Below are 22,566 nucleotides of genomic sequence, written 5' to 3'. Positions count from 1 at the left end.
GCCCGCTCCTACACCTCCTGGATCTTGGTAAGTTTATCTAGTGTTTTGCTTAACACATGCATAAAGACCTAGACTTAGCTTTATTTCCTCCAATGCTTACCATAATGACCTAGACCTAGCTTCTTCTCCTCCAAAATGACTTAATAAGCTTACTGACCTCCAAAACCATCCATTTTACCTAAGTTAGCTCTAAAACGATCTGTACTTAGCTTACTTATATCAAAAATTGCATAATTAGCTTAGTTAGCTCATAAACGATCCATTTTACCTAAGTCAGCTCTAAAATGACCCAATATGCAGGCTCTTTGCCGTCTGCCACCGACGGCAACGGGCTCTTTGCCGTCTGCCGCGGACGGCAAAGAAGACACGTGGCATCCAGCTGTGCTTCCTGGGAGCTGACCCATTTGGTCAGTTTGCCTACAGTGGCAGACGGCAAAGAGTAAACGATTTTGCCGTCAGCGGCGGACGGCAAAGGCCTGCCATGTAGTGACGTGTAGATGACATCATACGGCGGACGGCAAAGACACTAGAAAGTTTGCCGTCAGCGGCAGACGGCAAAGGCACTAGAAAGTTTGCCGTCAGCAGCGGACGGCAAAGGGCTGCCGTTAGCCACTTAACGGACTGACAACGCAATTATTGCCGTCCGCGGCAGACGGCAAAGGGCCTTTGCCGTCAGCCGCCAGGAAGCAGACGGCAAAGTAGCTGTTTACCGTAGCCTACTTTGCCGGAGCCTTTTGCCGTCCGCGGCTGACGGCAAAGGCCTTTGCCGTCCGCCGTTTATGCCTTTGCCGTCCGCCGTGGCAGACGGCAAAATAGCTGATTCCTGTAGTGTAACTTGTTTTTGCAGGGCATGTTGTGATGTGATATGGTCAAGACATGATGCTATATTTTATTGTATGAGATGATCATGTTTTGTAACGGAGTTATCGGCAACTGGAAGGAGCCATATGGTTGTCGCTTTATTGTATGAAATGCAATCGCCATGTAATTGCTTTACTTTATCACTAAGCGGTAGCGATAGTCATAGAAGCAATAGTTGGCGAGACGACAACGATGCTACGATGGAGATCAAGGTGTCGCGCCGGTGACAATGGTGATCATGACGGTGCTTTGGAGATGGAGATCAAAGGCACAAGATGATGATGGCCATATCATATCACTTATATTGATTGCATGTGATGTTTATCCTTTATGCATCTTATTCTGCTTTGATTGACGGTAGCATTATAAGATGATCTCTCACTCAAAATTTCAAGGTACAAGTGTTCTCCCTGAGTATGCACCGTTGCCAAAGTTCGTCGTGCCGAGACACCACGTGATGATCGGGTGTGATAAGCTCAACGTTCTTATACAACGGGTGCAAGCCAGTTTTGCACACGCAAAATATTCGGGTTAAACTTGACGAGCCTAGCATATGCAGATATGGCATCGGAACACTGAGACCGAAAGGTCGAACGTGAATCATATAGTAGATATGATCAACATAGTGATGTTCACTATTGAAAACTACTCCATCTCACGTGATGATTGGGCATGGTTTAGTTGATTTGGATCACCTAATCACTTAGATGATTAGAGGGATGTCTATCTAAGTGGGAGTTCTTAAGTAATATGATTAATTGAACTTTAATTTATCATGAACTTAGTCCTGATAGTATTAGCATATTTATGTTGTAGATCAATAGCTCGCATTTAGCTCCCCTGTTTAATTTTTGATATGTTCCTAGAGAAAACTAAGTTGAAAGATGTTAGTAGCAATGATGCGGATTGGATCCGTAATCTGAGGATTATCCTCATTGTTGCATAGAAGAATTATGTCCTTAATGCACCGCTAGGTGACAGACGGATTGCAGGAGCAAATACAGAAGTTATGAACGTTTAGCAAGCTCGATATGATGACTACTTGATAGTTTAGTGCACCATGCTTTACGGCTTAGAATCGGGGCTTCAAAGATGTTTTGAACGCCACGGAGCATATGGGATGTTCCAAGAGTTGAAATTAATATTTTAGACTCATGCCCATGTCGAAAGGTATGAGACCTTTGACAAGTACTTTGCCTACAAGATGGAGGAGAATTTCTCAGCTAGTGAGCATGTGCTCAGAATGTCTGAGTACTACAATCACTTGAATCAAGTGGGAGTTAATCTTCCAGATAAGATAGTGATTGACAGAGTTCTCTAGTCACTATCACCAAGTTACTAGAACTTCGTGATGAACTATAATATGCAAGGGATAACGGAAACGATTCCCAAGCTCTTCGTGATGCTGAAATTGACGAAGGTAGGAATCAAGTAAAGCATCAAGTGTTGATGGTTGACAAGACCACTAGTTTCAAGAAAAGGGCAAAGGGAAGAAGGGGAACTTCAAGAAGAAAGGAAAGCAAGTTGCTGCTCAAGTGAAGAAACCCAAGTCTGGACCTAAGCTTGAGACTGAGTGCTTCTACTTCAAAGGGACTGGTCACTGGAAGCGGAACTGCCCCAAGTATTTGGCGGATAAGAAGGATGGCAAAGTGAACAGAGGTATATTTGATATACATGTTATTAACGTGTACTTTACTAGTGTTTATAGCAACCCCTCAGTGTTTGATACTAGTTTAGTTGCTAAGATTAGTAACTCGAAACGGGAGTTGCAGAATGAACAGAAACTAGTTAAGGGCGAGGTGACTATGTGTGTTGGAAGTAGTTCCAAGATTGATATGATCATCATCTCACACTCCCTATACTTTCGGGATTAGTGTTGAACCTAAATAAGTGTTATTTGGTGTTTGCGTTGAGCATGAATATGATTTGATCATGTTTATTGCAATACGGTTATTCATTTAAGTTAGAGAATAATTGTTGTTATGTTTACATGAATAAAACCTTCTATGGTCATACACCCAATGAAAATGGTTTGTTGGATCTCGATCGTAGTGATACACATATTCATGATATTGAAGCGAAAACATGCAAAGTTAATAATGATAATGCAACTTATTTGTGGCACTGTCGTTTAGGTCATATTGGTGTAAAGCGCATGAAGAAACTCCATGCTGATGGGATTTTGTAATCACTTGATTATGAATCACTTGATGCTTGCGAACCATGCCTTATGGGCAAGATGACTAAGACTCCGTTCTCCGAACAATGGAGCGAGCAACTGACTTACTGGAAATCATACATACTGATGTATGTGGTCCGATGAATATTGAGGCTCGCGGCAGGCATCATTATTTTCTCACCTTCATAGATGATTTGAGCAGATATGGGTATATCTACTTGATGAAACATAAGTCTGAAACATTTGAAAAGTTCAAAGAATTTCAGAGTGAAGTGGAAAATTATCGTAACGAGAAAATAAAGTTTCTACGATCTGATCGTGGAGGAGAATATTTGAGTTACGAGTTTGGTCTTCATTTGAAACAATGCGGAATAGTTTCGCAACTCGCGCCACCTGGAACACCACAGCGTAATGGTGTGTCCGAACATCGTAACCGTACTTTATTAGATATGGTGCAATCTATGATGTCTCTTACCGATTTACCACTATCGTTTTGGGGTTATGCATTAGAGACAGTTGCATTCACGTTAAATAGGGCACCATCTAAATCCGTTGAGATGACACCATATGAACTGTGGTTTGGCAAGAAACCAAATTTGTCGTTTCTTAAAGTTTGGGGTTGCGATGCTTATGTGAAAAAGTTTCATCCTGATAAGCTCAAACCCAAATCGGAGAAATATGTCTTCATAGGATACCCAAAGGAGACAGTTGGGTACACCTTCTATCACAGATCCGAAGGCAAGACATTTGTTGCTAAGAATGGATCCTTTCTAGAGAAGGAGTTTCTCTCGAAAGAAGTGAGTGGGAGGAAAGTAGAACTTGATGAGGTAACTGTACCTGCTCCCTCATTGGAAAGTAGTTCATCACAGAAATCGTTTCCTGTGACTTCTACACCAATTAGTGAGGAAGCTAATGATGATGATCATGTAACTTCAGATCAAGTTACTAATGAACCTCGTAGGTCAACCAGAGTAAGATCCGCACCAGAGTGGTACGGTAATCCTGTTCTGGAGGTCATGTTACTTGACCATGACGAACCTACGAACTATGAGGAAGCGATGATGAGCCCAGATTCCGCGAAATGGCTTGAGGCCATGAAATCTGAGATGGGATCCATGTATGAGAACAAAGTGTGGACTTTGGTTGACTTGCCCGATGATCAGCAAGCCATTAGAAAATAAATGGATCTTCAAGAGGAAGACGAACGTTGATAGTAGTGTTACGATCTACAAAGCTAGACTTGTCGAAAAAGGTTTTTGACAAAGTTCAAGGTGTTCACTATGATGAGATTTTCTCACTCGTAGCGATGCTTAAGTCTGTCGGAATCATGTTAGCAAATTGCCACATTTTATGAAATCTGGCAAATGTATGTCAAAACAACATTCCTTAATGGATTTCTTAAAGAAGAGTTGTATATGATGCAACCAGAAGGTTTTGTCGATCCTGTAGATGCTAACAAAATGTGCAAGCTCCAGCGATCCATCCATGGACTGGTGCAAAGCATCTCGGAGCTGGAATATACACTTTGATGAGTTGATCAAAGCATATAGGTTTATAGAGACTTGCGGTGAAGCCTGTATTTACAAGAAAGTGAGTGGGAACACTACAGCATTTCTGATAAGTATATGTGAATGACATATTGTTGATCGGAAATAATGGAGGATTTTTCTGGAAAGCATAAAGGAGTATTTTGAAGGAAATATGCCCTAGAGGCAATAATAAAGTTATTATTTATTTCCTTATATCATGATAAATGTTTATTATTCATGCTAGAATTGTATTAACCGGAAACATGATACATGTGTGAATACATAGACAAACAGAGTATCACTAGTATGCCTCTACTTGACTAGCTCGTTGATCAAAGATGGTTATGTTTCCTAGCCATAGACATGAGTTGTCATTTGATTAACGGGATCACATCATTTGGAGAATGATGTGATTGACTTGACCCATTCCGTTAGCTTAGCACTCGATCGTTTAGTATGTTGCTATTGCTTTCTTCATGACTTATACATGTTCCTATGACTATGAGATTATGCAACTCCCGTTTACCGGAGGAACACTTTGTGTGCTACCAAACGTCACAACGTAACTGGGTGATCATAAAGGTGCTCTACAGGTGTCTCCGAAGGTACTTGTTGGGTTGGCGTATTTCGAGATTAGGATTTGTCACTCCGATCGTCGGAGAGGTATCTCTGGGCCCACTCAGTAATGCACATCACTATAAGCCTTGCAAGCATTGTAACTAATGAGTTAGTTGCGGGATGATGTATTACGGAACGAGTAAAGAGACTTGCCGGTAACGAGATTGAACTAGGTATCGAGATACCGACGATCGAATCTCGGGCAAGTAACATACCGATGACAAAGGGAACAACGTATGTTGTTATGCGGTCTGACCGATAATGATCTTCGTAGAATATGTGGGAGCCAATATGAGCATCCAGGTTCCGCTATTGGTTATTGACCGGAGAGATGTCTCGGTCATGTCTACATAGTTCTCGAACCCGTAGGGTCTGCACGCTTAACGTTACGATGACAGTTTTATTATGAGTTTATATATTTTGATGTACCGAAGGAGTTCGGAGTCCCGGATGAGATCGGGGACATGACGAGGAGTCTCGAAATGGCCGAGACGTAAAGATCGATATATTGGACGACTATATTCGGACTTCGGAAAGGTTCCGAGTGATTCGGATATTTTTCGGAGTACCCGAGAGTTACGGGAATTCGTATTGGGCCTTAATGGGCCATACGGGAAAGGAGAGAAAGGCCCCAAAGGGTGGCCGCACCCCTCCCCATGGACTAGTCCAAATTGGACTAGGGAGGGGGGCGCCCCCTTCCTTCTTTCTCCTTCTCCCTTCCCTTCTCCTATTCCAACAAGGAAAGGAGGAGTCCTACTCCCGACTCCCCCCTTGGCGCGCCCTCCTCCTTGGCCGGCGGCCTCCCCCTTGCTCCTTTATATACGGGGGCAGGAGGGCACCCCATAGACACAACAATTGATCTATTGATCTCTTAGCCGTGTGCGGTGCCCCCCTCCACCATATTACACCTCGATAATATCGTAGCGGTGCTTAGGCGAAGCCCTGCGTCGGTAGAACATCATCATCGTCACCACGCCGTCGTGCTGACGAAACTCTCCCTCAACACTCGGCTGGATCGGAGTTCGAGGGACATCATCGAGCTGAACGTGTGCTGAACTCGGAGGTGCCGTGCGTTCGGTACTTGATCGGTCGGATCATGAAGACGTACGACTACATCAACCGTGTTGTGTTAACGCTTCCGCTTTCGGTCTACGAGGGTACGTGGACAACACTCTCCCCTCTCGTTGCTATGCATCACCATGATCTTGCGTGTGCGTAGGAAAATTTTGAAATTACTACGTTTCCCAACAGTGGTATAAGAGCCTGGTTTTATGCATTGATGTTATGCACGAGTAGAACACAAGTGAGTTGTGGGCGATATAAGTCATACTGCTTACCAGCATGTCATACTTTGGTTCGGCGGTATTGTGAGATGAAGCGGCACGGACTGACATTACGCGTACGCTTACACGAGACTGGTTTCACCGTTGCGAGCACTCGTTGCTTAAAGGTGACCGGCGGGTGTCTGTCTCTCTCACTTTAGTTGAACCGAGTGTGGCTACGCCCGGTCCTTGCGAAGGTTAAAACAGCACCAACTTGACAAACTATCATTGTGGTTTTGATGCCTAGGTAAGAACGGTTCTTGATAAGCCCGTAGCAGCCACGTAAAACTTGCAACAACAAAGTACAGGATGTCTAACTTGTTTTTGCAGGGCATGTTGTGATGTGATATGGTCAAGACATGATACTATATTTTATTGTATGAGATGATCATGTTTTGTAACCGAGTTATCGGCAACTGGCAGGAGCCATATGGTTGTCGCTTTATTGTATGAAATGCAATCGCCATGTAATTGTTTTACTTTATCACTAAGCGGTAGCGATAGTCGTAAAAGCAATAGTTGGCGAGACGACAACGATGCTACGATGGAGATCAAGGTGTCGCGCCGGTGACGATGGTGATCATGACGGTGCTTCGGAGATGGAGATCACAAGCACAAAATGATGATGGCCATATCATATCACTTATATTGATTGCATGTGATGTTTATCTTTTATGCATCTTATCTTCCTTTGATTGACGGTAGCATTATAAGATGATCTCTCACTAAAATTTCAAGATAAAAGTGTTCTCCCTGAGTATGCACCGTTGTGAAAGTTTTTCGTGCTGAGACACCACGTGATGATCGGGTGTGATAGGCTCTACGTTCAAATACAACGGGTGCAAAACAGTTGCACACGCGGAATACTCAGGTTAAACTTGACGAGCCTAGCATATGCAGATATGGCCTCGGAACACGGAGACCGAAAGGTCGAGCGTGAATCATATAGTAGATATGATCAACATAGTGATGTTCACCATTGAAACTACTCCATCTCACGTGATGATCGGACATGGTTTAGTTGATATGGATCACGTGATCACTTAGAGGATTAGAGGGATGTCTATCTAAGTGGGAGTTCTTAAGTAATATGATTAATTGAACTTGAATTTATCATGAACTTAGTCCTGGTAGTATTTTGCAAATTATGTTGTAGATCAATAGCTCGCGTTGTTGCTTCCCTGTGTTTATTCTTGATATGTTCCTATAGAAAATTTATGTTGAAAGATTTTAGTAGCAAAGAAGCGGATTGGATCCGTGATCTGAGGATTATCCTCATTGCTGCACAGAAGAATTATGTCCTTGCAGCACCGCTAGGTGACGGACCTATTACAGGAGCAGATGCAGACGTTATGAACGTTTGGCTAGCTCAATATGATGACTACTTGATAGTTTAGTGCACCATGCTTAACGGCTTAGAATCGGGACTTCAAAGACGTTTTGAACGTCATGGGCCATATGAGATGTTCCAGGAGTTGAAGTTAATATTTCAAGAAAATACCCGAGTTGAGAGATATGAAGTCTCCAACAAGTTCTATAGCTAAAAGATGGAGGAGAATAGCTCAAGCAGTGAGCATGTGCTCAGATTGTCTGGGTACTACAATCGCTTGAATCAAGTGGGAGTTAATCTTCCAGATAAAATAGTGATTGAAAGAATTCTCTAGTCACCATCACCAAGTTAGTAGAACTTCGTGATGAACTATAGTATGCAAGGGATGACGAAAGTAATTCCCGAGCTCTTCGCGATGCTGAAATCGACGAAGGTAGAAATCAAGAAAGAGCATCAAGTGTTGATGGTTAACAAGACCACTAGTTTCAAGAAAAGGGCAAAGGGATAGAAGGGGAACTTCAAGAAGAACGGCAAGCAAGTTGCTGCGCAAGTGAAGAAGCCCAAGTCTGGACCTAAGCCTGAGACTAAGTGCTTCTACTGCAAAGGGACTGGTCACCGGAAGCGGAACTGCCCCAAGTATTTGGTGGATAAGAAGGATGGCAAAGTGAACAAAGGTATATTTGATATACAGATTATTGATGTGTATTTTACTAGTGTTCGTAGCAACCCCTCGGTATTTGATACTGGTTCAGTTGCTAAAGAGTAGTAACTCGAAACGGGAGTTGCATAATGAACAGAAACTAGTTAAGGATGAAGTGACGATGTGTATTGGAAGTGGTTCCAAGATTGATATGATCATCATCGCACACTCCCTATACTTTCGGGATAAGTGTTGAACCTAAATAAGTGTTATTTGGTGTTTGCGTTGAGCATGAATATGATTTGATCATGTTTGTTGCAATACGGTTATTCATTTAAATTAGAGAATAATTGTTGTTCTGTTTACATGAATAAAACCTTCTATGGTCATACACCCAATAAAATGGTTTGTTGGATCTCGATCGTAGTGATACAAATATTCATAATAATGAAGCCAAAAGATGCAAAGTTAATAATGATAGTGCAACTTATTTGTGGCACTGCCGTATAGGTCATATTGGTGTAAAGCGCATGAAGAAACTCCATACTGATGGGATTTTGGAATCACTTGATGCTTGCGAACCGTGCCTCATGGGCAAGATGACTAAAACGCCGTTCTCCAGAACTATGGAGAGAGCAACAGATTTGTTGGAAATCATACATACAGATGTATGTGGTCCGATGAATATTGAGGCTCATAGCAGGTATCATTATTTTCTGACCTTCACAGATGATTTGAGCAGATATGGGTATATCTACTTAATGAAACAAAAGTCTGAAACATTTAAAAAGTTCATATAATTTCAGTGTGAAGTGGAAAATCATCGTAACAAGAAAATAAAGTTTCTACGATCTGATCGCGGAGACAAATATTTGAGTTACGAGTTTGGTCTTCAATTAAAACAAAGTGGAATAGTTTCACAAATTCGTGCCACCTGGAACACCACAGCATAATGGTGTGTCCGAATGTCATAACCATAATTTATTGGATATAGTGCAATCTATGATGTTTCTTACCGATTTACCACTATAGTTTTGGGGTTATGCATTAGAGACAGCTGCATTCACATTAAATAGGGCACCATCTAAATCCGTTGAGACGACGCCTTATGAACTGTGGTTTGGCAAGAAACCAAAGTTGTCATTTCTTAAAGTTTGGGGTTGCGATGCTTATGTGAAAAAGTTTCATCCTGATAAGCTCAAACCCAAATCGGAAAAATGTGTCTTCATAGGATACCCAAAGGAGACTGTTGGGTACACCTTCTATCACAGATCCGAAGGCAAGACATTCGTTGCTAAGAATGGATCCTTTCTAGAGAAGGAGTTTCTCTCGAAAGAAGTGAGTGGGAGGAAAGTAGAACTTGATGAGGTAACTGTACCTGCTCCCTTATTGGAAAGTAGTTCATCACAGAAACCGGTTTCTGCGACGCCTACACCAATTAGTGAGGAAGTTAATGATAATGATCATGAAACTTCAGATCAAGTTATTACTGAACCTTGTAGGTCAACCAGATTAAGATCTGCACCAGAGTGGTACGGTAATCCTGTTCTGGAGGTTATGTTACTAGACCATGACGAACCTACGAACTATGAAGAAGCGATGGTGTGCCCAGATTCCGCAAAATGGCTTGAGACCATGAAATCTGAGATGAGATCCATGTATGAGAACAAAGTATGGACTTTGATTGACTTGCCCAATGATCGGCGAGCCATTGAGGTTAAATGGATCGTCAAGAGGAAGACGGACGCTGAAAGTAGTGTTACTATCTACAAAGCTAGAATTGTCGCAAAAGGTTTTCGACAAGTTTAAGGTGTTCACTACGATGAGAGTTTCTCACTCGTATCTATGCTTAAGTCTGTCCGAATCATGTTAGCAATTGCCGCATTTTATGAAATCTGGCAAATGGATAAACAAAACTGCATTCCTTAATGGATTTATTAAAGAAGAGTTGTATATGATGCAACCAGAAGGTTTTGTCAATCCTAAAGGTGCTAACAAAATATGCAAGCTCCAGCGATCCATCTATGGACTGGTGCAAGCATCTCGGAGTTGGAATATACGCTTTGATAAGTTGATCAAAGGATATAGTTTTATACAGACTTGCGGTGAAGCCTGTATTTACAAGAAAGTGAGTGGGAGCACTATGGCATTTCTGATAAGTATATGTGAATGGCATATTGTTGATCGGAAATAATGTAGAATTATTCTGCAAAGCATAAAGGAGTGTTTGAAAGGAGTTTTTCAAAGAAAGACCTCGGTGAAGCTGCTTACATATTGAGCATCAAGATCTAGAGATAGATCAAGACGCTTGATAAGTTTTTTCAATGAGTAGATACCTTAACAAGATTTTGAAGTGGTTCAAAATGGAACAGTCAAAGAAAGAGTTTTTTGCCTGTGTTACAAGGTGTGAAATTGAGTAAGACTCAAAGCCCGACCACGACAGAAGATAGAAAGAGAATGAAAGTCATTCCGTATGCCTTGGCCGTAGGTTCTATAAAGTATGCCATGCTGTGTACCAGATCTATTGTATACCCTACACTGATTTTGGCAAGGGAGTACAATAGTGATCTAGGAGTAGATCACTGGATAGCGGTCAAAATTATCCTTAGTGGAATAAGGATATGTTTCTCGATTATGGAAGTGACAAAAGGTTCGTCGTAAAGGGTTACGTCGATGCAAGTTTTTGACACTAATCTAGATGACTCTAAGTCTCGGTCTAGATACATATTGAAAGTGGGAGCAATTAGCTAGAGTAGCTCCGTGCAGAGCATTGTAGACATAGAAATTTGCAAAATACTTACGGATCTGAATGTGACAGACCCGTTGACTAAAATTATCTCACAAGCAAAACATGATCACACCTTAGTACTCGTTGGTTGTTAATCACATAGCGATGTGAACTAGATTATTGACTCTAGTAAACCCTTGGGATATTGGTCACATGACGATTTGAACTATGGGTGTTAATCACATGGTGATGTGAATTATTGGTGTTAAATCACATGGCGATGTGAACTAGATTATTGACTCTAGTGCAAGTGGGAGGCTGAAGGAAATATGCCCTAGAGGCAATAATAAAGTTATTATTTATTTCCTTATATCATGATAAATGTTTATTATTCATGCTAGAATTGTATTAACCGGAAACATGATACATGTGTGAATACATAGACAAACAGAGTGTCACTAGTATGCCTCTACTTGACTAGCTCGTTGATCAAAGATGGTTATGTTTCCTAGCCATAGACATGAGTTGTCATTTGATTAACGGGATCACATAATTAGGAGAATGATGTGATTGACTTGACCCATTCCATTAGCTTAACACTCGATCGTTTAGTATGTTGCTATTGCTTTCTTCATGACTTATACATGTTCCTATGACTATGAGATTATGCAACTCCCGTTTACCGGAGGAACACTTTGTGTGCTACCAAACGTCACGACGTAACTGGGTGATCATAAAGGTGCTCTACAGGTGTCCCCGAAGGTACTTGTTGGGTTGGCGTATTTCGAGATTAGGATTTGTCACTCCGATTGTCGGAGAGGTATCTCTGGGCCCACTCAGTAATGCACATCACTATAAGCCATGCAAGCATTGTAACTAATGAGTTAGTTGCGGGATGATGTATTACGGAACGAGTAAAGAGACTTGCCGGTAACGAGATTGAACTAGGTATCGAGATACCGACGATCGAATCTCGGGCAAGTAACATACCGATGACAAAGGGAACAACGTATGTTGTTATGCGATCTGACCGATAAAGATCTTCGTAGAATATGTGGGAGCCAATATGAGCATCCAGGTTCCGCTATTGGTTATTGACCGGAGAGGTGTCTCGGTCATGTCTACATAGTTCTCGAACCCGTAGGGTCCGCACGCTTAACGTTACGATGACAGTTTTATTATGTGTTTATATATTTTGATGTACCGAAGGAGTTCGGAGTCCCGGATGAGATCGGGGACATGACGAGGAGTCTCGAAATGGCCGAGACGTAAAGATCGATATATTGGACGACTATATTCGGACTTCGGAAAGGTTCCGAGTGATTCGGGTATTTTTCGGAGTACCGGAGAGTTACGGGAATTCGTATTGGGCCTTAATGGGCCATACGGGAAAGGAGAGAAAGGCCCCAAAGGGTGGCCGCACCCCTCCCCATGGACTAGTCCGAATTGGACTAGGGAGGGGGGCGCCCCCTTCCTTCTTTCTCCTTCTCCCTTCCTTTCTCCTATTCCAACAAGGAAAAGAGGAGTCCTACTCCCGGTGGGAGTAGGACTCCCCCCTTGGCGCGCCCTCCTCCTTGGCCGGCGGCCTCCCCCTTGCTCCTTTATATACGGGGGCAGGGGGGCACCCCATAGACACAACAATTGATCTATTGATCTCTTAGCCGTGTGCGGTGCCCCCCTCCACCATATTACACCTCGATAATATCGTTGCGGTGCTTAGGCGAAGCCCTGCGTCGGTAGAACATCATCATCGTCACCACGCCGTCGTGCTGACGAAACTCTCCCTCAACCCTCGGCTGGATCGGAGTTCGAGGGACGTCATCGAGCTGAACGTGTGCTGAACTCGGAGGTGCCGTGCGTTCGGTACTTGATCGGTCGGATCGTGAAGACGTACGACTACATCAACCGCGTTGTGTTAACGCTTCCGCTTTCGGTCTACGAGGGTACGTGGACAACACTCTCCCCTCTCGTTGCTATGCATCACCATGATCTTGCGTGTGCGTAGGAAAATTTTGAAATTACTACGTTCCCCAACATATTTGAAAGGAGTTTTTCAAAGAAAGACCTCGGTGCAACTGCTTACATATTGAGCATCAAGATCTATAGAGATAGATCGAGACGCTTGATAAGTTTTTCAATGAGTACATACCTTGACAAGATTTTGAAGTAGTTCAAAATGGAACAGTCAAAGAAAGAGTTCTTGCCTGTGTTACAAGGTGTGAAATTGAGTAAGACTCAAAGCCCGTCCACATCAAAAGATAGAAAGAGAATGAAAGTCATTCCCTATGACTCAGCCATAGGTTCTATAAAGTATGTCATGATGTGTACTAGATCTATTGTACACCCTACACTGAGTTTGGCAAGAGAGTACAATAGTGATCTAGGAGTAGATCACTGAACAGCGGTCAAAATTATCCTTAGTGGAATAAGGATATGTTTCTCGATTATGGAGGTGACAAAAGGTTCGTCGTAAAGGGTTACGTCGATGCAAGTTTTGACACTGATCCAGATGACTCTAAGTCTCAATCTGGATACATATTGAAAGTGGGAGCAATTAGCTAAAGTAGGTCCGGGCAGAGCATTGTAGACATAGAAATTTGCAAAATACATACGGATCTGAATTTGGCAGACCCGTTGACTAAACTTCTCTCACAAGCAAACAAGATCACACCTTAGTGCTCTTTGGGTGTTAATCACATGGCTATGTGAACTAGATTACTGACTCTAGTAAACCCTTCGAGTGTTGGCCACATGGCGATGTGAACTATGGATATTAATCACATGGTGATGTGAACTATTGGTGTTAAATCACATGGCGATGTGAACTAGATTATTGACTCTAGTGCAAGTGGGAGACTGAAGGAAATATGCCCTAGAGGCAATAATAAAGTTATTATTCATTTCCTTATTTCATGATAAATGTTTATTATTCATGCTAGAATTGTATTAACCGGAAACATAATACATGTGTGAATACATAGACAAACAGAGTGTCACTAGTATGCCTCTACTTGACTAGCTCGTTTATCAAAGATGGTTAAGTTTCCTAACCATAGACATGAGTTGTCATTTGATAAATGGGATCACATTATTAGGAGAATGATGTAATTGACTTGACCCATTCCATTAGCTTAGCACTTGATTGTTTTAATTTACTGCTATTGCTTTCTTCATGACTTATACATGTTCCTATGACTATGAGATTATGCAACTCCGATTACCAGAGGAACACTTTGTGTGCTACCAAACGTCACAACGTAACTGGGTGATTATAAAGGTGCTCTACAGGTGTCTCTGATGGTACTTGTTGAGTTGGCATAGATCAAGATTAGGATTTATCACTCCGATTGTTGGAGAGGTATCTCTGGGCCCTCTCGGTAATGCACATAATAATAAGCCTTGCAAGCAATGCAACTAATGAGTTAGTTGTGGGATGATGTATTACGGAACGAGTAAAGAGACTTGCCGGTAACGAGATTGAACTAGGTATTGAGATACCAACGATCGAATCTCGGGCAAGTAACGTACCGATGACAAAAGGAACAACGTATGTTGTTATGCGGTTTGACCGATAAAGATCTTCGTAGAATATGTGGGAGCCAATATGAGCATCCAGGTTCCGCTATTGGTTATTGACCGGAAACGTGTCTCGGTCATGTCTACATAGTTCTTGAACCCGTTCGGTGACGATCGGTATTATGAGTTTATGTGTTTTGATGTACCGAAGGTAGTTCGGAGTCCCGGATGAGATCGGGGACATGACGAGGAGTCTCGAAATGGTCGAGACGTAAAGATCGATATATTGGACGACTATATTCAGATATCGGAAAGGTTCCGAGTGATTCGGGTATTTTTTGGAGTACTAGGTTGATACGGGAATACGGGAAAGAAGTATTGGGCCTCATGGGCCAAGTGGTGGAAGAGAGGAGGCAGGGCAAGGCAGGGCGCGCGGCCCCCCTAGCCCAAACCGAATTGGACTAGGGGACCGGCCCCCCTTTCCTTGCTCTCCTCCCTCTCCTTCCTTCTTCCCTCCTTCCCTTTGGTGGACTCCTACTAGGACTTGGAGTCCTAGTAGGACTCCACACTTGGCGTGCCCATAGGGGCCGGCCGGCCTCCCCTCCTCTCCTCCTTTATATACTGAGGCAAGGGGCACCCCTTAGAGACACAACAAGTTGATCATTGATCTCTCTTAGCCGTGTGCGGTGCCCCCCTCCACCATAATCCACCTCGGTCATATCGTAGCGGTGCTTAGGCAAAGCCCTGCGTCGGTAGCTTCATCAACACCGTCACCACGCCGTCGTGCTGACGAAGCTCTTCCCCGAAGCTCTACTGGATCGTGGGTTCGCGGGACGTCACCGAGCTGAACGTGTGCTGAACGCGGAGGTGCCGTACGTTCGGTACTAAGGATTGGTCGATCGTGAAGACGTACGACTACATCAACCGCGTTGTGATAACGGTTCCGCTTACGGTCTACAAGGGTACGTAGATGACACTCTCCTCTCTCGTTGCTATGCATCACCATGATCTTGCGTGTGCGTAGGATTTTTTTTGAAATTACTACGTTCCCCAACAGCGTGAACATGGCATGCCACCAGTAACATTTATGAGTGGCACGACACTGGTGGCGTGTGGGGGAAACACGCCACCAATGTTGATTTTGGCAAGCCACAATCGCACATTTTTGCAATAGTGCATTTTTGGGAAGAAAAGGACACAACCTCCATGCATGACTCTGCCATCCTCCCTCCCATGAAAAATACTAGCATCTTTTCTTAGTGTTTTTTCAATGGTTCATATCTTATTAACTCAGTCTCTTTAATCTTGATGATCTTATCAAGAGTACCAAATTCAACATGACTGTTACTAGAAGCGGAAAGACGAGTAAGAGGCGTGTCTCTAGCGGTCGTTCCGTTACTCTGGGAGCGATAGAGTTTCCACTAGGACTGTCATTTGCACATCTTCCTGCCATGACGGCATGAATTAAAGTTTTCATTTGGGAAACTTGGTTAGCAAATGTCTCACCAACTTTCTTGGATGTATAATGTGTTTCCTCGACATCTTTTGAGGAAGATTCCTTTCAAAAATCGGTAAGCGCCACTAGGTCATTAATTTGTGGGGCACAAAATCAGTAAGCACCATGCTATATTGTTAACAATTGGACCTTGGCAAAGGTGTTGTGACGCATGAGGTCTCACTCGGAAATGAAAACTAGCATCAACTACACTTCATAAAAAAGGCCCTGGGATAGCACAAATTTTAACATATCTTTTTCAACACCTGTGTCGCCCATCTAAAACCTAACCCATCCCATCCATGAAGCAAACAAGCCCAGGGCCCAATGCACCAGCTACTAAACCCATGCATGTAGGTATCCCATGCACGCCACTTCCTCCTATATCTCCGACATTTTTTTAATCTTACCTTTGTGTCAGAGACTTTGATTTGTGTGTTCACCACGGATGGTGAAGGTTTCAATATGAACATATTTATATTTATTCTTATTATTACTAAACACTTTATAAATACTAGCACAATTAATTGGGTATACTATTTCAACATATTCATGTGAAAAATGACTGGAATAAGCTTCGAAATGTTGAATAGAGTTTCTCAAATTTCAAATACACAAAATGGTAAACATGGAGATACTGATTGATCACAATGATGTAAGCAATAAACTTAGGCCAGCTTCTTCCTCTCACTATGCCTACACATGCATCTTTGTGCACATAGTGGGAAGATGGTATGATTTAGCGTGTTTTCTTAGAAATAGCTTTGGGTTGTTTGAGCTCTTTTACGATGCCTTAAACTACTTAGTGGTATATAATATAGAGAATATCTGATTGTCAGGATCGATCTTAGTGTTAAAAATATACTACAGTGGTGCCATTTTTGTTCTTTCCAATAATACCCTTATACTCTACATATACTACTCATGTATACTATCCATACCACATGTAAAATGTTAAATAGTATACCAATAACCATACCCATCGGATGTTTTTATACTAGTTCTTTTTAACGCTAGTATAGTCTAGTATATGGCACTGTAAAAGAGCTCATTCCATTTTAGCTCTTTTCAGGCATCAACGTTGACCATAATATAAAGTTTGTGGCTGCCGTACAACAAAGACTACCCTTTATGCATTGCAACCGGACCATAAAGTGGCTGACATGCCAACACGCGCTGCTAAAACACGGTGATAGTTAGCCTAGTGTGTGTGTGTGTTTGATCAGTTTTCTTTTAGATACAACCCTTAGGTCTTGAGTTCGAACGCGCAAATGCCTTGTGTTATAACGAACTCATTAATTTTTCTTATTATGTACCTCTCCTGCATATTCTTGAAAAATAGTTTTCGTGTCAATTACTTAATTTTCCACCTAAACCAAAAATTGCAATGGGCAGGAGTTTGTAGAAGAAAAATTATTAGGTTTATATGTGTTGTATTTGAAGTGCACCAATCCTATTTTTGCTAAAACCTCTAGTCTGTATGATTTCAAAAAGTCCTAGTTCACACGGTCATACACTTCCTCATAATCAAGTCTAATAATCACCCTGGTTCTTTCGCTCGATGGATGTTGTGCACAACTTCGTGAGCCACCACAACACTTTCCAGAATCAATTTACCTCTAATGAAAGTGTTCTGTTGCTGAGAAATCAGTTGTTGAGCAATCTTGGTATGCATACTTTAGTTTCATGGTGGAATTGTAACTGACCATGTCAATCTTTTTTTACTTTCAAGGTGGAACCGTAATGGTTATGCCGGGTTATTTGATCTTGGGGATAATAAAAAAAATTATTATCTCCCTTCATGTTGATCTACAAACACTTTGAGATGTAACATGGTGATGTGTACTATGCAATTTTATTCTTGTAGACTCGTGTTGAGCCTCCAAGCGCAGAGTTTTGTAAGACAGTAGCAATTTTCCGTCAAGTGGATGACCTAAGGTTTATCAATCCATGGGAGGCGTAGGATGAAGATGATCTCTCTCAAACGACCCAGCAACCAAATAACAAAGAGTCTCTTGTGTCCCGAACACACCGAATACAATGGTAAATTGTATAGGTGCACTAGTTTGGCGAAGATATGGTGATACAAGTGTAATATGGATAGTAGGTATTGATTTTTGTAATAGTAACAATAAAAAACATCAAGGTAGCAAGTAACAAAAGTGAGCACAAACGGTATTGCAATGCTTGAAAATGAGGCCTAGGGTCCGTGCTTTCACTAGTGCAATCTCGCAACAATGCTAATATAATTGGATCATATAACCATCCCTCAACGTGCGATGAAGAATCGTTCCAAAGTTCTTATCTAGCGAAGAACATAAGAAGAAATTGTTTGTAGGGTACGAAACCACCTCAAAGCTATTCTTTCCGATCGATCTATCCAAGAGTTCGTACTAAAATAACACCATATGATACACATCAACCAACTCTAATGTCACCTAGATACTCCAATGTCACCGCGAGTGTCCGTGAGTTGATTATACGATATGCATCGAACAATTTCAGATTCATAATACTCAATCCAACACAAAGAACCTCAAAGAGTGCCCCAAGATTTCTACCAGAGAAACAAGGATGAAAACGTGCATCAACCCCTATGCATACATTACCCTAATGTCACCTCGGGAATCCACGAGTTGAGTTCCAAAACGCACATCAAGTGAATCAATATGATACCCCATTGTCACCGCGGGTATTCATAGCAAGACATACATCAAGTGTTCTCAAATCCATAAAAGTATTCAATCCGATAATAACGAAATCTGAAAGGGAAAACTCAATTCATCACAACAAGATAGAGAGGGAAAAACACCATATGATCCAACTATATTAACAAAGCTCGCGATACATCGAGATCGTGCCAAATCCAGAATACGAGAGAAAGAGAGAGAGAGAGAGAGAGAGAGAGAGAGAGAGAGAGAGAGAGAGAGAGAGAGATTAAACATATCGCTACTAGTACAAACCCTCAACCCCGAGGGTGGACTACTCCCTCCTCATCATGGTGGCCACCGGGATGATGAAGATGGCCACCAGTGATGATTTCCCCCTCCGGCAGAATGCCGGAACAGGGTCCAGATTGGTATTTCGTGGCTACAGAGGCTTGCGGCGGTAGAACTTCTGATTTAGGGTTATTTCTGGGGGTTTCTGTATTTATAGGATTTTTTGGCGTTGGTTCCACGCGAAGATGGGCTTCGAGGGGCCCACCACCCAGCAGCACACGGGCAAGGCCCCTGGCGCGCCCTGGTGGGTGGTGGCCACCTCCTTCAGCTTCTGGTCCTCCCACGAAGCTTCTAGTGCCTCTTTTGTTCCAAAAAAATGTCAAAAAGTTTCATTGCAATTGGAGAACTTTTATTTCTGCATAAAAACAACATCATGGTGGTTCTGCTGAAAACAGCGTCAATCCAGGTTAGTTCTTTCAAATCATACCAAAACCATATAGAATTGTTGTAAACATGGCATGAATACTTCATAACTTATAGATACGTTGGATACGTATCACATGGAAATTTGATTTAGATAACAATCTAGGCAAAGGTGGTTTTGGCACAGTTTATAAGGTACACATATGTCATGTTGCAACAATTTTGATCGATGTCTCCATTTTGTACATCAGGAAACTCTCCGTGACTATCAACTAGTCGCTATTAAGAGGCTATCACGGAGTTCTAGATAGTGGATCAATGAGTTGAAAACGGAGCTACTTTTGCTTGCTAAGTTGTAGCACAATTTTTTGTGAGAATTTGGGAGCATGTTGTAACGCCCACGATGCGGCTATATCTCCCACGTGTCGAGGCACAACTTAGAGGCATAACCGCATTGTGGTTTTGTCGCAAGAAGGGTCATCTTCACGCAATCCCATGTAATGAACAAGAATGGGATAAAGAGTTGGCTTACAATCGCCACTTCACACAATACATAAATAAATCATACATCATTCAAGATACACACATAGGTCCGACTACGGAACCAAGATAAAAAAAAGACAACCCAACTGCTAGATCCCTGATCGTCCCAACTGGGCTCCACTACTGATCAAAAGAAAAGAAACAACACAACGAACAAGATCTTCATCGAGCTCCCACTTGAGCTCGGTTGCGTCGCCTGCACTGGTATCATCGGCACCTGCAACTGTTTGGGAAGTATCTGTGAGTCACGAGGACTCAGCAATCTCACACCCGCGAGATCAAGACTATTTAAGCTTATAGGAAAGGATGGGGTAATGAGGTGGAGCTGCAGCAAGCACTAGCATATAAGGTGGCTAACATACGCAAATGAGAGCGAGAAGAGAAGCAAAGGAACGGACGTGAACTAGCAATGACCAAGAAGTGACCCTGAACTCCTACCTACGTCAAACATAACCCAAAAACCGTGTTCACTTCCCGGACTCCGCCGAGAAGAGACCATCACGGCTACACACGCGGTTAATGTATTTTAATTAAGGTCAAGTGACAAGTTCTCTATAACCGGATATTAACAAATTCCCATCTGCCACATAACCGCGGGCACGGCTTTCGAAAGATAATACCCTGCAGGGGTGTCCCAACTTAGCCCATCATAAGCTCTCACGGTCAACGAAGGATAAACCTTCTCCCGGAAAGACCCGATCAGTCTCGGAATCCTGGTTTACAAGACATTTCGACAATGGTAAAACAAAACCAGCAAAGCCGCCCGGATGTGCCGACAAATCCCGATAGGAGCTGCACATATCTCGTTCTCAGGGCACACCGGATAAGTCAAGCTACGAGTAAAACCAGACCTCGAGTTTCCCCGAGGTGGCCCCGCAGGCTGCTCGGTTCGGACCAACACTCGAAGGAGCACTGGCCCGGGGGGGTTTAAAATAAAGATGACCCTTGAGTCTGCAGAACCCAAGGGAAAAAGGCTTAGGTAGGCAAATGGTAAAACCAAGGTTGGGCCTTGCTGGAGGAGTTTTATTCAAAGCGAACTGTCAAGGGGGTCCCATAAATCACCCAACCGCGTAAGGAACGCAAAATCAAGGAACATAACACCGGTATGACGGAAACTAGGGCGGCAAGAGTGGAACAAAACACCAGGCATAAGGCCGAGCCTTCCACCCTTTACCAAGTATATAGATGCATTAATAATATAAGAGATATGGTGATATCCCAACATAAACATAATCCAACATGGAGCAATCTTCATCTTCACCTGCATCTAGCAATGCTATAAGAGGGGCTGAGCAAAAGCGGTAACGTAGCCAAACAACGGTTTGCTAGGAAGGTGTCAAAGGTTAGAGGTTCATGGCAATTTGGGAGGCTTGAAGAGCAAGTGAATAGGTAACGCGGCATAGCAATAGAGCGAACAACTAGCAAGCAAAGATAGAAGTGATTTCGAGGGTATGGTCATCTTGCCTGAGATCCCGATAGGAAGAAGAACGAGTCCATGAAGAAGACAAGCGGATGTAGTCGAACAAATCCTCACAACTTCGGAACGAAACCGAAGCTAACGAGAGAAGCAACCCGGAAAGAAACAAACAACAAAGTAAACAACCACCACATACACATGGCATGATGCAAAAACAAATATGATGCATGTCCGGTTTAAATATGCATGGCATAGCAAAGTGCAACAAACAACACTACAAATTAAGTGGAGCTCAACATGCAACGAGTTGCATATTGAAGAAACACCACATATAATTATTTAGTTCTCTCTCGTTTATGGACCCAACAATATTAAATGTTTTTAACCATGGCAAGAGGTGAAGCATATGGAAACTATCTATGAAGGCAAGTTTAAATGAGGCCGGAAATAACAAACGACAATACCGGAAAATCCTCATGTCATTTAGCAATTTTAAAGCAACCATCAATTATTTACATTTTAAATGTTGTTATCATGATGCGGATGACATATGCAAGGTTTAAGCAATTTTATGAAAATGTTGACATGAAGATGATTAGGAGCATTTGGTCACCATGGCAGAAAGAATTGGGTGCCACGGCGATGAAAACGGAAACGATGCCATGGCAACGTATCGGTTCCGGTAGCTCACGGAGATACCGGTGCACAAGAAATGGGCGTGAGCGTGTCGCGCAAGGATGGTCGGGTGCTCCCGGATTCCGGGCTCCCACGGGTTAGTGGTATGGAAACGAGGAACGTGCAAAGACCTCTCTCGGAAACGGTGCAAACACGAGCATCTCATACAACACACATGCATACGGTCCACGGACGTCGTCTCGGGGTTATACCTTCGAAGCGTGCATTTGGGGCGGAACGCGTTCGAAGTGGAAGTAGTTGTTCACGGGGTCATCATGGAAGTAGTCGTTCACATCTCGCAATCGTGCAAACTCCGTAGATGTTCGGGGTCGTCGGTAGAGGTACTTGACG

Source organism: Triticum aestivum, chromosome 2D (genome assembly GCF_018294505.1).
Source record: "Triticum aestivum cultivar Chinese Spring chromosome 2D, IWGSC CS RefSeq v2.1, whole genome shotgun sequence".
Classification (NCBI taxonomy): domain Eukaryota; kingdom Viridiplantae; phylum Streptophyta; class Magnoliopsida; order Poales; family Poaceae; genus Triticum; species Triticum aestivum.
This window is presented reverse-complemented; position numbering follows the sequence as displayed.